Raw genomic sequence first — 13727 nt, 5'->3', positions numbered from 1 at the left:
GTTTGGCAGGATGGTGTTTCTTACCTGAGATGGGAAGCTACCAGCAGAGAAGTGAGGGCAGAGGCGGGGGGCTTGGTGTCTGACATGTTAAATTTAAGGTGACTCTTTGACATCCGAGGTGAAATAGGCACTTGGCCATCGGGGTTTGAGCTCACTATGATTCAGCCTCTGGTCATGCCAGGTTCTGGGTCATCCCTGACATTTCTCTTCTCAACTTATATCCTTTGCTGAACTTGTCACTTCTTGTTTGGGAGCTCATTTACTAGCCACATAAGTTCTGACTCCCGTAGACAGTTTGTAATTCGAGCTCAAGACCACAGCCTGGATGGGTTCCATGTCTGTCCCTCAGCTACACCTAATCCCATTAGTCCTTCTCAAGCCTGCGACAGTGTGGGAGCTGACAGCCAAATAACTTCCCATGCATGTCTTCGGAGTGGGTGGAGATTTTCAGGCTTTGCTGATTTGGGGGAAGAAAAGTCAAGGAATGTCTCTAGCTCTTTCCCTCTTTGCTCTGACATCTGTCTCTCCAGTAGTTGGAATTATTCTCATTCATAGATTTACAACTGGAGGCTGACGCTGAGTACGTCTGTCCCGCTCTTGAAGGTGGATTCTGGCCACATGACCAAAGGGAGGCGTAACCACATTCTCCGTGGTCCCGCAGATGACCCTCCTCACCGCCAGGCAGCAGCCCTGGAATGATGCTGTTCATTAGGTGTGGACTTGGATCCATTCTTAACTACCCAGAGATTTTTCTTGAGATGCTTCAGAGTCTCAGTTTTAAGAAAAAAAAAAAAAGTCATCTTTAAGGAAGACAGTCACTAGCTTTAGTATATTATTGAGGCCAATACATGACTTTTTGAACCTTTGGACAAGTGAAACAGCAGATCCACTCATGGTCCCCACCTGCGGCATGGCATCTCCAACAGGTGCATGGGCGTACGTTTAATATTTCAAAGATTGTGGATGCAGTGATCCCAGATTTAATGCTAGGCTCCCTTCAAAAAGCCAGTTCCTTTTAGGATTTTTTTTCTTATCTTCTCATTTTGTTTCCCTCCAGATTTCTCCCTATTGTACTAAATACAAAAGAGTTCAAAAAGCGAAGTTTCTCTGCTGTGCTGGTTTTCGTTATTCCTTACTTTCTCAGCCTTGTCCACTCGCGGTGTTAACATTGCTCTAATTGCATTGGATTGGTACAACTTTCTATTATTATAGCTCCTCTTCTCCTTTTTTTTTTTTTTTCTGGTTTTGTTTTGTTCTAAGTAGGCTCCATGCCCAATGCGGAGCACAGAGTGGGGCTTGAACTCATGACCCTGAGAGCAAGACCTGAGCTAAGATCAAGAGTTGGTTGCTTGACCAACTGAGCCACCCAGGAACCCCCTAGATCATCATTATTCTTAATAATTGAGTACTGGCTGTGTGCTAAGAACTTTACAGCCATTTTTAAGAGCCTCATTTAATGTTCATAGTCACTCTTTAGGTACTTGTATTACCTTCTTTTATGGATGAGCAAACCAGGGCTCAGAGCAGAGACTCATCACCCCCTCTTCACATCCCAAGAACATGGGATTTGGTAACAGTTGTTCCAGAGCCACTGGTTGTGCAATTTGGGGCAAGTTGCTTACTTTTTCTGATTCTTAGTAATTCCTACCTACCTCCTGAGACTGTTCAGGACTAAAAAAGTAATGTATCTGAGGGAGGTTGATAAACCATAGCTTTTATTATAATTATGAACAATAGTTTACAACCCTTCCTCAATAGTCCTATTGTTGGCTTTGGATCCTCTTTAATTAATTAATGATTTACTTTGGTTGTTAGAGTGACATGGCCATGAACACCTTATGTACCTTTAGTTTTTATTCTTTATAAATCTCTTAGGGGAAAGGGATACATTGTGACATTTCAAGACGGTTCCCGAGATGGATCACCAAGAGGTGGTGCCAGCGGATGTGGCTACCAACGCTGTGTGCAGGGACTGGTTCTGCCACAGTGTTGTCATACCGAGTGATTTCTGAAATTCCTCAGAGGTGGCGGGTGTAGGATGCTACAACATCATTTGAGTGGGCATTTCTCAGATTGCAAGCCGAGCAGAACATTTCCCCACATGCTTGTTTACGAATATCCTCTCTGTTTTCATGAATAGTCTCCTTCAGTTCTTTGCCAGTTCACATACTAGGGATTTAAGTTTTCGGTGTCAGTGTACAGAAGCTCTTTCCATAACGGAGACATGAACCCTGTTTTCTATTTGCTGCGAATGTTTTCTCCAGATGATACTTTCCCTTCGATTTTAGTTCTAGCTTTACCAAATGGTTATTTATTTCTACAGCGAGCAAACTGTCCGTCCTTTGTAATTTCTTCCGACCTAACTTACAGAGTTATCATCCCTTGTGCTTGCTTTCGCAGCACATATGTTAACATAGGAACGATACAGAGATTAGCCTGGACCCTGTGTTAGGATGACACATGTGTAAGGTGTTCCTTATTTTTTATGGTGTAAGAATTCTATCTCAGTGAAATCATTACTGCGAAACCTTAGAACTTATCTTCCCTCTAAAGACCCGAAGTTGTATAGTAAAACCAGTTCCTTTTTAGAGGTGATGGTTTTAATTAAGTTTTTCCTATTTATATTCACTTGGGAAAGGGACTATAACTTTCTTTTTGTGTGTTTTACCTTTATCGGGCTTTAGGAAGAAGATCCTGCTTGCCTAATGGACATGAAGGTACTCTTATCTTGTTTTGCACTCTGGATGTTTTACACAACATCCAAATGATCTGTTTCTGAAAAGTATGAAAATTATTCCTATGAAAATGCTGGGACCAACTACATTTTTTAGGTTGTTATCCGATCATTTCCTCAACTTCTTCCTTGGTTATTATTCTGTTTAGATTTATATTTCTTGAGTTATTTTTAGGAATCTCTACTTTTCTAGAAATTATTTATTTCATAGAAGATTTCCATTTATTAGCCAACAATATCCTCTTTGGATTTGGAGGACAAAAATCAATTTTCTATATTTTATCTTATCTCCTTTCTCATTTTTAATTAAAAATGTTCCCTTTATTATATTTGTCAAAAGTTTATTTTAGAAGTCTTATTTAAAAAAACCAGCGTTCGAACGAATTTATCATTCTCCTGCTTTGTGATTTACAATTTATTTATTTCAGCCTTTATCTTCATGAACCCTTCTCTTAAAATTACATTACCCCCTAATTTTTAAATGGAAGCTTTTGTTAATATCAGCTTGGATAATCCCAGCCTGAATGGGATTCTGAAGACTGAAATGGGTTCGGGGGAGAGAAAGTGATGTAGTATCATGACGTGTTTATCAGTTGTCGGGACCGGCCAGGACCGCAGAGCCCGCGCCAGCCAGTTCAATAGAGGGAATTCTCCTGGGACGTCATTGTGAGGTGCTGGGAAAGCTTAAGAGCCCAGTGGGCTGGTGGGTCGATGCACAGATGAGCAGCAGCCCAGGCTGCAGGGGCTGAAGAGGAGAGAGGGGCTGTGGTCCGACCCCAGGACCCAGGTGCCCGGTGGGACCCGGAAGCACAAGTCTGGCGAGAGGCTGCAGAAGGCAGAGATGGGGAGGGGGCGGGAGAGGAGCTGCTCTCCGCCGTCCAGGCTCCTGCCAGTGCCTCTCTCCGGCAGAAATTAACCAGAAGCCAGTTGGCAAAGGAGCCCGAGAAGTGTAGTTGGCAGGGTCTGGCTGGACAGGGAAGGGCAGCCAGTGGGCATGGGGACGGCTCATGATCAGCACCGACAGCTTCCCTTCAACAAGGCAAGGTCAGAAGGGTTTGCGATGCTGGACGGACGGCAAGGCTGGCGCCGGGACGATGCAGAGTCTTTGATCTGTCCTGCTGGGCTGTCACCTCTGCACCCCTTTCTCCTCCTCTCTGTCTCCTTCCTTGATTTCCATCACTGAACGCGTTTTATTATTTTATTTCATTCTTTAAAAATTGTATTTTATTTATTTGAGAAGGAGAGCGAGCGAGAGTGCAAGCAGGGGGAGGGGCAGAAAGCGAGGGAGAAAGCTGGGCGGAAAGCTGAGCGGGGAGCGTGACGTGGGGCTCCATCCCAGGACCCTGGGATCATGACCTCGGCTGAAATCGAGAGTCAGACACTTAACCAACGGAGGGACCCAGGCACCCCAACTGAGACCATTTTAAAAAGAGAGGTCGAGGTGATGTCCCGGGGCCTTTTGAGGTTATTTCTCCCACAGCCGTACCCAGGGACTACCCAATCCTCACGCTGGCCATCTGACCGCAGCCTAACCCAAGGCTGTAAATTTCCAAAGTGCCTCCGAGCGGACGGGATTCGCCCCCTGCATCCCAACCCCCCAACCGCCGTGTCTTCGCTGTGGGAACATCTCCCACCTCCTTTGGTCCCGTCACGCCAATGTACTTTCTCTCCCTAGAAGGGGCCCGGGCTTTCCACAGTCCGACACCTGTGCCCTTGCTTCTTTCTGATTCCGGAGGGCGGCGCGTCTCAAAGTGGGTGTCTGGACCAGCATCTGTATCACCTGTGAGTTTACCGGGAATGCAGATTCCCAGACCCTACCCAGGCCTACTGAATCAGAAGCTCTGGAGGGGAGGCTTGGGAATCTGGGTTTTAACAGCCCCCCACCCCCACCGCTGATTTAGATGTACGGTAAGGTGGAGAACCGCGTTATAAAGGACCTCCCCTTGCACAGGGCATCAGCTACAGACGCCTCTCCTCTTACCTCTGACGGCAGTGCTCCCGCCCCGACTCTCTCCCTACCTCATCCCTCCCTTCTGGTTCTTGATGCCTCCCCTCTGCTCCTCTATTAGCTGCCTTCGGGGGATGTAGAGAGGTCCCGGTGGGCAACCACACGGCTCTGCATTGCAGAAGTCCTTCCTCTGGCCGTGTGTGGCTCCGTCCTCAGCCAAGGTGGCCACCCAAAGCCCCGGGAAGGGTTGCGGGCAGGGCAGCTTCCCAGTGAGCCCCTAAGCTCTGCTCATAGCGTTTCCTCTTTATGGCAGGAGAGGCCGCCGGCGGGGGTTCTGGAGGAGTTTTATTTGTTTCGAGAGCCAGTTCTCCTCGCTGGCCCAAGAGGCCTGAGGATGAGACTGAAGTTGTAGCTTTTAATCTTGACCAAGTCGGACTCCTTCTTGAGGCATTTTGGAGACGTTTAGGAAGATGATGCCCAACGTGTTCTCCCCCGGATAGCACAGGCCCTGCCCAGAGAAGCGGGGGCTTAACTAGAGATGCATGTCACACCCGTTCCAAGCATTCCCAGGTTGGGAATTGGGACCCTCAGGTTCCCCACTGCACAGGATCGAGGGAGTTCTCCAGACTGAAGGCCCCTCCTGGTCCCCTAGTCCTTCTGCCCCTGGTGTCTAACCTGCCCCGTCCACCATAAAGGTGTGGGAGGCGGGTATGCCGGGCCTGCGGGAATCTCCTCCAGGATTCGGAGAGAGGAGCGAGGCGCGCTCATGGAGAATTAGGATGGGCGCGATTTCGTGTATTCGCCTACAGTAATTAGCGCGGACTCAAGTGCCGGACTGAGTAACGCCGACAGTTAGAGACCAGCACGGCCCGTTGTAAGAGCACGTTACGTGTTGTGAACGTACGCACAAGGGGAGTCAGGGAAAGAAAGGGAGGCTGTGGGGGGCAGGGGTCGTGGGAGGGGAGAGGTTCGCGCTGAGTCATGCTGGAAGAGGGTAAATAATAACGTCGAATAATTTCAGTCGGGAGTTAGTGTGCGCTGAGTATCGTCTGCGTGATTGTCATTAAGTCATTTGATTTTTATTGGATTTGACCTACGAGGTAGGTCCATTTCACAGATGAAGACACTGAGGCACAAAGAAGCTGAGTGATTTTTTTCATAGTGACACAGCCGGATGGTGAAGGAGCTCGGCTGGAACCCCACGGCCTGCCTTCGGCCCTTGCCCTTAACAGCCGGAGTGTATGTGGTGATAGATCTAGACAGATAGACAGATCGATCGATCAATTGATGGATCGATCTTCCTTCTGACATACTTGGGAGCCCAACACTTGAGTTGGGTGAGCTCTGGGCAGGCCCAACCAGTGGGCAGGAGAGTGTGGGGCCGAGGGTGGTGGGCGAGAGGCCCAGCGGTATTGGTCAGCCGGTCCCGGGCGGAGAGACCAGCACTGTTTCCATCCACAGAAGCCAGGCAGAGAGGAGGAAGCCGGGCATTAGCTGCAGGCGGGAGCGAAGTGCTGACTCTGAGCGGGGCGGCGGGGGCGGGGGGGCGGGTTTCACACCCTCAGTCTCCTTCGTCCTTCCCTCCCCATCCTGCTGCGAGCCCAGTGGCCCCCATTTCCGTGATTCGTCTCGACAACCTTCCTGCTCAGCCTCCCCTTGTTCCCAGCCAATCACACTCTGAGAGCAAGACTCTAATCCTGAAAAAAAAACAACTTTCTCTGAGCCTGCAGATGAGCAGCTAAATTCTGGAAGAAAAGTTATGCATCCAGGCCAATGGGGTTTAACACAAATTCATGCTTGCTGCTGGTAGCAGCAAACACTCATGGCTGCTGCTGCTGTAGCATTCTCCGCACTGCCCATCCGTCCTACGGTGGGTACAGCGCCATGATCTCTTGTCAGCCGGGATGTGTGCGTGGTGGCCAGCACATGCTTATCCCTCTACCAACCAGTCTCCAACGTGTAGCTCCCAGATGACAGGATTAAGGAGGACTCAGGTAATGTCACCTTCTGCTTGTCCCTCCGCGGGCCTCCCAACACACTTGGAAGGAAATTCACAAGGGGCTCCGTGAGCTGGCTTCTCCCTGCCTCTCTGACCTCCTCTCCAACCACGTCCGCTCACTTACTCCGTTCCCCTGACGGGCGGACTCTGTTTCTTGCGGCTCTAGCAATCCTTGACACTCCTTCTTCCCCCTGCCTGGGTTTCTCTCGCCCAGCTGTCTCCACGGAGGACTTCTTTGCACCATTCCCCTGCCATCTTGCCTTCTCCCCGACCCTGGATAAAGCGACACCATTTCCATTTTTTTAAATCACATTTTTTTCCCCTCTTCAGAATACCTGCCGCTACTTTAAATCCTTACTTATCTATGAAGGCAGAGACTGGTAAATGCCAACTCAGTACTTATTCTTTTCTTTACTAACAGAAGCCTGGTTTTTTGGTGGCAAAAATCTATCCACGTGGAATTGTATTTCCCTACTGGCCTCCCTTGAAGGTAAAAGTAGCCAATAAGTTGTATGTATTACCTACAGACTGGACCTTTAGGGACAGCTGTCTGACGAGGCCTGCCTCTGCTGGAAGACACTTCCTCTTCCCTTTTCTCGTTTCTCTTTCTTCCTGCCGGAATGTAGGTAAAATGCATGGGGCTGTGGCAGCTCTTCCGGAAGACCAGATGCTCCGTAAGTGGAGGCCAGGTGCTAAGAATGGTGGGTCAGAAAGACAGAAGGGGTCTGGGCCCTGATGGCCTGAGTCTTGGAGTGCCAACTTCCAGATTTATTTGATGTGAGACAAACCAGACCTACAACTTGGTTAAGCTGATATTATTCGGGTTTTCTGTTACACTCAACTGAACCTAATCCTAACAGATAGTTATTTATAATCTTTCTTCCTTGACTGGAATGCAACCTTTGAACCCAAAGACTTTGTTTTGACTATTACTACGAAATCCCTGGTACCTAAAATAGCATCTGGCACGTAGTAGGTGCTCAGTAACTATTTGTTGAAAGAGAAGTGTATGGTGATGGGGAGGGCCTGACGATATTTCCTGAGGTGCTTTCTGTGGGGGAAGGGTCAGTCAGGGGAGATTCGGTGATAAGGAGGCGGTACCCCCAAAGCATCAGGGGTCTAACACGACAGAAGCGTATTCCTGCTCAGTTAGGGTCATCGGCGAGTCTGAGCACGTTTCCAGGCGGTTGTTCTCTGTGTCCACCATTCTTGGCTGCTCTGGCCTTGTAGCACCTTCACGGGAGTTCACCACGCCTCAGAGCTCACCATGGCAGAGGAAGGGCACCTGGAGAATCATGAGCCTGCTCGCCTATGCTTCACCCTGGAAGGGACATGGACCATTTTTGTTACTATTTCATTGGCCCAGGTCAGTCATATGGCCATGACCAAGGGAGAGGTGCGGAAGTCCTGGAGGACACTGGTAGTGTCCACCACGGGCTCTACACAGCCTCGGAGACAGCTGGGGAGGGAGTGGGTGAGAGTCCTGAGCACAGCCAGACAGGGAAGCAATGGTGGGTAAATCCCATGAGGACAGGACGCCACTCAAGGGCGGGAGGTGGGGGAGGGGAGAGAAGCCACATGCCCATCGACCCTTCCTTGAGCTCCTTTGAACTGTGAGGATCACAGCTTCTCGACCACACGGGCCAGCCTGTGGCTCAGCCAGGGTTGCTGAGAGCACCTGCCCTTCTGGATTAACCTTGGACTTCACTTTCGGTGCCGTCAGACTGTGCCTTGTTTTCTCACTTGTTCTGCTCTTCAGCCCTGCTTCGTAGGCCACACACATTGTAAACCCTAAACCTTTGTATCATCTTTGCTCACATTCAAACCGAACAGCCCTGTGTCCCGTCACTTCGGGATTTTTGAATTAAGCCATAAACTAATTCAAGCTAAGATGTGATAGTTTGATAAAATAACTCACCTCACGTATTTGCATTTTAATGGAGGCTCTCAGTGCCTTAAAGCAGAAGGGTTGTAATTTCAGGCACCCTGGTAAGCAGGTTGGGAAAATATTTTTCTCCAGAGAAGCCTTTTAGTGCTCCTTAAATCTTATCACACTGCTCTGCAGACAGAACAGGACTGACTCCCTTGGCTGATTTCTGTCACGTTCTAAGCCAGATACCTCCTGGGAAGAGGGCAAAATGATAACAACATAGGCCCTATTTTATTAAGTATATTGGCAGGAGAAGAAAGGAAATGCATTCAGAGGAAATGGACTCAGGTGTGCAGAGAGAAACAAATAAACTACCCCACTCTCCCATACCTTGATAAAACACCCATTGGTGTTCATAGCGGAATTATGCTGCTTTTCCATAAAAGACAACTCGGGCTTTTTGTGTGGTTGTGGAAAGAGCTAGGTTTCTTCCCCACTGTTTGACATTTTCCATGCTTGTTGCTAAATCTTTGACAGAAGCATTAGCTGGGCTGAAGAATAATAGTGTTGTAAGAAAGCTGATAATGGCCTAGAAAAAAAAAGTATGTATAATACATACCTTGACATTGAATCGCTGAATACTTTAATAAGTAATGCACACAAACGGAGGCCTTTTGTGTTGACATAAAATGTAAGCTCTACCTTTCTTCTCATTGAGAGGCATAAAGAACAGGAGAGGAAAATAGATGGAAGAAATTCAAATATTTTCCTTGGGGGACTTTGATGTGCCGATGTGCTATACACACCAAGAGGTTCTTTTTAATTTCCTTAAGCGTTAGAGAGCGAGTGAGAACCAGAGTATGAGGAGATACAGTGTGTCTTGCCTTTCTTGATGTTTTCCAGAAACCAGTCCCAGATGTGAGAATCTTATGCTAATGTGGCTTTCAGAATCCCAGCGGACTCGAGAAGCTTACTTGGAGTGAGCATCACTGACGTCAAAGGGGCCTGGGCCCGTAATTACCAGGAGCCAGACGGGGGCACCACAGGGGTTCGTAGGACCTGAAATACAGGTTCCTCTGGGGTGACGCCATGGGGCAGGACACAGGGTCAAAGACAGAGCCTTCAAGATGAGGAGAGAACATGAGCAAGAGAAGTAGTTGGGTACGTGAAGAAGGTTTCGGTGATGCCTGTAATTTTTTGACTTCAGTTTTTGGGGAAAAAAACAATCTTTTCCATTTCCATAGTAAAGACTCCCCTACTAGAATGTCAAGTGATAAACCTGAAGCCTTTTTAGTCCTTTGTCTCATTTTCATGCCTTCTCCTGGAAAGCTGTTGCTGCCTCCTCACTCTTCCTCTGGTCTTCTGCCTGATCTTTGAGCAGCTACTGAAATGCTTCTGCCTGCGCTTATTTCCCGACTCTGGCATGGGACTCTGACTCCAGGTATGGGCAGCTGCCTCCCGCAGATTATACCTAACCTTGACCGGAAATTGAGTTTTGCTTAGGGTGTATTTTTGACGGCAAGCAACAGAAATCAAGGCTCACAGGGGTTTTAACAATAAGGATACCCAATTGTGTCGCATAGCAAAAAGTCTGCTATTAGGTCTTTGGTGGGAGCAGTGGTTCCCTAATGCTTTTAAAATCTAGGCTCTTTCTCATTTTCTACTGTGTCATCTCTGGTTATGGGCGTTTGGGCCTCACGCTCCATATCTCATGGTCACTGTGATGTAGCCCTTCCCATTCAAGGAAAGACGCAGGATCCCTGTGACAAAAAGGATCCTCCCTTAATCAAGGAGGGGGAAAGAATGTTTCCCAGAAGCAAACCCATCAACAGACTGGCTTTCCAGTCTCATGTGCTAGATCACAAGTAGGCCCTAGTTGCAAGAAGACCTGCCAAAATTAGTGTCTTTTCAAGAGAAATGGAATTGTCCACAATTAACTTATTTACAATCCATTGCCTTAAATTGGATAGGTCCTGCTGGGAAGAAAAACACGGAGATGGGTAAGGTAATGCCAGTCTCTCAAGGCCTAGATGGTGCGCTTTTATCCTGCTACTGATTTGTCCCACGAACATATATCTTACTCTGCAGTGTCGACACGTCCCTGGGAAGTGGCTGTAAATATTGATACATGACATAATTATTTTTTCACTGATTTCCATTAAAAAAAAAAAACTTAAATAGGTTTATATGGATCGCATTTTGCCCAAGATTAGACCAAATCACCTGCTTAAAGTGGTGAGAATACAGATATCAAAATGCAAAACTTTGTAGGCAATTTCCACCTCTGAGCAACAGAGCGGCGACTCTAGGTAAAGTGAATTCTGCACTTTCAACCATTATGACGACATTGGAGATATCCCCATTGGAAAGCGTTCTTCTGTAGTTGGTAGAAGGAGCTGAAAAATGGTACCGGATGACATTTCTAGACGGTGGCCCATGTGAGGCAAAACGGGGCTTTGCATCAGAATCTCCTGCTGGGGTTTTCTAAAGTGACAGAATTCCCAGACTTCTCCTTAGATCGGTAGAATCACAATCTCTGAGAAGAGAGCCTGCGGGGCTGTAGATTTATGAAGCTTCCCAAGTGAGGTTGATATGCAGGCAGGTTTAGGAATTATTGCCATAGACTCAGACCTATGGGCTTATGGAACTTAATGGGATTTGGAAATAAATTTGGTTCAAATCCTTCATTTTACAGATGCGGAAAGAGAATGTCGGAGTTTTGCTAGCAGACATAGGAAGGGAACAGAGGCTGCGATTTGACTCCAGCCCTCTGGAATCTGGAGCCCGCGCTCTCCACAGAATGTCACCCTACCGGGGGACGAGGTTTGGCATGTTTCCTAGGGTGCTTCCAAAGTTTTATGGTATTTTCCGAACCTAAATCGATTCCTTGCCTTCATATGTCCTACTCTTCTCTTCGATCAGAGCTTTCCCCAGAGGGTCAGAGTTCCCTGAGAGTCATCAAACTACTTCCTAGAACTTCTTCCTTTGGGCTAGAGATGTATTTCGCCTTTCAGAACCAGGTTACATCACTTAATTTGCCGGGAACTAACAGCAAAAGGGGTACGCCCCAAACAGAGACCTTCAATCTGAAGATCCCTGACATGTATATGTATTTCTGTGTTAGCAGTTTTGTTTGAAGTTTTATAAAATGAGCATAGCAGCGTTCGGCAGTTATTAATGACAGAGTCACAAAGCCAGCTTATTGTAGGGGCAAAGGGAAGTGCACTAAGATTTCATTCATGAGATGAACATTTTGGGGAATGACATGTTTTTGTGCGTGTTAGCAATTTTGTCCACAATGTTGTAGAACGAGCATATCTGCATTTGGAAGTTATTAAGGGCAGACCCATGACGTTAGCCTATTGTAAGGGAAAAGGGAAGGGGGCTAAGATTTCACCCATGAGATGAACATTTTGGGGAATGCTTATTCTGTGCTAGATCCTGTGCCCAATGCTACAAGAAGGAAGGCCGTTGAAAGGTTAGAGAGGTTTGGGGATGTCGGGAAAGAGAGAACCATGAACAGACTACTGTTACTATGACAGGACAACGGTGACAGTCAAGGATTGAACAAAGCACAGTGATAGTGTGGAGGAGGAAGAGATTCATTTCTTTTGGGGTTGGGGTGGGAAGGGGCTTTATACAGAAGATGTTGACTTTTGAGTTGAGTCTGATGAGTAGAAATTCAAAAAAGGGGACTGATGTGCCATGACTGTGCAAACAACACGTGCACAGGCCCCCCTTTTCCGGGGTTCCCTGGGGGACCTGGAAGTATTGTATGGGGTGTGACAGAAGGTGGAAGTGGCAGTGGAAGGGCCAGCTCCGGAAGGGATTTCTGTGATAGGTTAAGACATTTGGGCCTCATCCCGTAAACAATGGGGACATGCTGAAGAGCTTTCCTCAGGCTTGGATGGAAACTGCATTGGTGGGAGAACATTCCTGAAGGCAGGAAATTGCTTAGGGCTTATTGCAATCATTTGTAAAACAGGGCAAGACATTTTCATGGCATAGAAATAATGGGGATAAGGAAGAGGGAAGGAGTCACTGGGTGCTTCGGGGGTTGACTTGACAGCACCGGGGGGCTGACTGGGTGTGTAAGCTGAGAAGGAGGAGCGGTAGAGGGCAGTAGTCCTGTCTCACGTGTTGGAAACAGCTTTGAGATACGTCATTTTGACGTCGATGAATAGATTTCCCATGTGGACTAAGGAGAGACCTGAGACCATAAACCAGGGGCTCCTAACGTTTAAGGAGTGTAGTTGTCAGCTTGTGCTGCCTAACGAGCCACTCCAAAACCAGAAACTTAAAGCAACAAACATTTGCTATGTCTTATGATTAACGGTTTGGCTGGGTGGTTCTTGGAATGGGCTGACGGCCTTCTCTACGACGGCCACTCTCGGTGTCTGGCTGTTGGCTCGATGTCAGCTCTCCTCATCCAGCAGGCGAGCCCAGGCTTGTTCCTATGGCAGTGACTTGAAGATTCCCGAGAGGGACAAATGAGGGAAAAACTCTGATGCACACACACTTTTCAGCTTTCTGCTTCAGGTGTCACATTTTCCACATGTCAGTGATCAAAACAGGTCACTTGGCAGGCCCCAAGTCCGTGTGGGAAGGCGCACAGACAGAGAGTTGTGGCTCATTTTTGCAAATCCTCTCCCACAGGGGCATGACCGGTGGAAACAGAACCCGCGAATTTCCGAGCATCTACTTTGTGCCTGCAGCATGCCATGCAATTTCGAGAAGTTTATGGAGGCAAGAAATCAGCTCAGAGCCATATTTACTAAGCGAATGAGCTGTCATTCAAATCTCACTCCATCTAGGTCCAAAGTTCATGCTTGATTATACCTCCGCTGGCTCTGTTTACTCAGTATAAGCTGCGCGCACAGGCAGACCTTCGCATGGTGCTAAAAATTCCTTTCACTGCCCCTGAAATAAACAGGGAAGCTACAAAGAATAAAGCAGGCCTTTTACAGGTTTTCAGATTAGAGGTTATGTGCTTGTTGGTGACCATTTGTTCTTGATTATGACTGGGGCTAATTGTTTCTCTTATGGCTGGTTAGGGATCTTAGGACCGTACAGTGCTGCTGGCACATTCTGGGGGTTGGCCCATTTGGGCTGGGGATGAATCACTGGGAGCGTTCACTTGCCTTTGAAAGGTGTTTATTTTTCCTCATTACGTCCG

At 47.7% G+C, this 13727-nt stretch overlaps 1 pseudogene; it reads left to right on the top strand.

Annotated features, from left to right (window-relative positions):
- Positions 1-2384: 2384 nt before the first annotated feature.
- Positions 2385-2484, top strand: LOC116581564 (annotated as a pseudogene).
- Positions 2485-13727: the final 11243 nt, after the last annotated feature.

The sequence above is a fragment of the Mustela erminea genome, chromosome 20 (assembly GCF_009829155.1).
Source record: "Mustela erminea isolate mMusErm1 chromosome 20, mMusErm1.Pri, whole genome shotgun sequence".
Lineage (NCBI taxonomy): Eukaryota > Metazoa > Chordata > Mammalia > Carnivora > Mustelidae > Mustela > Mustela erminea.
This window is presented reverse-complemented; position numbering and strand designations above follow the sequence as displayed.